Raw genomic sequence first — 2,632 nt, forward strand, 5'->3', positions numbered from 1 at the left:
GCTGGACAGGGGGCAAAAATGGAGTGTGAAAAAAAGGCCGGTTGATATGAATATTGGAAGCAGATATTTTAGCAAATTAAACAAAAGTTTGGTACATATAATCAAACCGAGAATGGAAAAAAGAATAAAAAACTAGGTTAGTTATACATCAAGTCAATATAATAAATCAATAAGGTATATACATTAAAAAAATATATATACATACATGCATCTTGAGACATTGGACAAATGTGAACAATTTGTTTATACACGAGTTAGAGAATCAGTAGAGATTTTCTTAAATTATTAAATAGGAACATGTAACCAATATTATACATAATGCACAGCATAGCACCTTTAAATAAGTTATGTGTACTTACTCGTGTTTATTGTTATCATTACAAGGAGAAATAAACTATCAGAACTTATTAATAAATAGTGTTAAGTAGCACACGTTTTTATATTACTATTTAGAAAAGTATTATAAGTTTGTTGTGGTGATTTAAAATGTGTTTAAATTAGTTGTCCATCCAACCCCTCAAGAACTTCAACGTTCAAACTATGCCAGCTTACATCTAATTAGAAATAACTTGTGCGCGATCAATATATATGAAGGTTGTAATAAGGATTAAGTGAGTCAATAGCCTAATGAGATAATTTTTATTTGTTAGTAGAATTTTATAAATAAGAATAGTAATAATATAATTAATTCTGCATGAAATTAGTGATTTTTTTATAATTTTTCTTTAATATAAAGTGAATTCTACCCGACTCCCTCTAAATCAACATGTAAATTACCTCTTGTGATGTAGCATATTTTAATTGGATGTTTAGTTTTAGTTTGAGTTAATTTAACTCAATAAGAGTTAATATCTTAACTAAAGTAGAGTAATTTTATAATTAAATATTTTTATAAGAGGGATGAATATATAATTTCTATAAACATTAAAAAGTAAAGTTATATTTTTATTATTGTGCAGAAACTCAATTCACCTCAGCCACATTCCTCTCTGAAATTGAAAGAAAAAATCAACTCAATTCTACCTACCATTGACCCAGACTCGCCGCCTGCAACCACGCCAACCACCGCAGCTACCTCAACCCGCAGCCCCGTCGCATGTACAGGCATCGCGTGTGGAAGCTTGGCACTGTCGCAGGAGCTTGAAGTCGTCTCCTCTGTTTGAGAGCGCTCTCTCTATGTTCACCGTGCTTCCGTCACCGTCACCGTAACTGTCATTGTCAAAAACTTTTTCGTGCTTCACTCGCCGCCTAATATCTCTGTTCGTTCTCTCTTCATCCATTAGCTGGAACCTTCTCTCGCGGTACATATCAGGCCGAACAATACCTCATTTCTTGACTAGATTCTTCTTTTGTAGGCCATACAGCTTGATCCAGAATTTGCCAAGAACATTGGGCAGATTGTTATCCTTGGTGGTGCTTTAGCAATAAATGGCAATGTGAATCCAGCCGCGAAAGCCAATGTGTGTTGTGATGAAATAGATAAATAACTACATCTGTGTATGGGTCATTTCTCTCTTTGTCTCACTCCTTTAGTTGGGTTTGATTCCAGATATTTGGTGATCCAGATGCTGCAGATGTGTTCACAAGTGGAGCGAATATACTAACAGTGGGATAAATGTTACCTACCAAGTTGTATTGACTGGTACACGCTCTGTCAAAGTTTTCTTCACTCAATTATTTCTTAAAATTTTTAACCATTAATTCATTGGTCCTATCTTTATGAAAAGTTTTCTTGTTGGGTCAAGTGTTTACCACTAGACCAGAAGCTATGGTTATTAGTAGGATACAACTTTATTTTCTTATACTTTTTCAAATCATATCTAACATGAGGAGGTGCTAAACCTATTTTAACATCTATATTTTAGATAAAAGTAAGTACAGAAAATCAACTTTAATTAGTTAAAATTAGGCAAGTTTTTTATTATAAAATTACTTTCTTAACTTTCACTTTTTAGAAAGTATAGAGTTTAAGATTTAGAATTAGAATTTATAATAAAAAAATAATTTTAGAAAAATTATTTAATATTGGCTGAAAAATAGTTGATTTTCTAGTTGAATTCTTTAGATTTTAGTTGGTGAGTGAGAATTATGGGAATATGTATGCGAAATGATAATTGTTATCATCAAGCATTCATTCATTGCTAAATTAAATGACATGAAACCCATTACATACTCTGAGTTCCTTGAAGACCTCTGTAAACAGGTATTTTCATCTGATTTTATGTGCATATCATCCATGCACTATTATTGGTTGTTTATTCTGATTAAAAAGGCATTAAACAGCCTGCTGTGCATGGTTAATTTGCATATGTTTCAAATCTCTCACGAGGTATCTTGAATTTGAGTGGCTTTATAAGCAATAATACATTGAAAGTATCACAGCCTTCCATAATTCAATTTTCAAATTCTTTTTGTGATTATCTGTTATAAACTTGTAATATGTTTTCCTTTACTGCGATATTGAATCCAATATGGATTTGTATGCTTTTTGTATTCCTTTCTAGCAATATGGTTCAATCTCTCTAAACAACTTGATCATTTTTCTTCTCAATTGATTGTGTTCCTTTGATTTCTTTCATTATTGTTTTTTTGATTTATAGTTTAAAATACACGGAGAGTACAATATTGAGTA

Source organism: Arachis ipaensis, chromosome B01 (assembly GCF_000816755.2).
Source record: "Arachis ipaensis cultivar K30076 chromosome B01, Araip1.1, whole genome shotgun sequence".
NCBI classification, from domain to species: domain Eukaryota; kingdom Viridiplantae; phylum Streptophyta; class Magnoliopsida; order Fabales; family Fabaceae; genus Arachis; species Arachis ipaensis.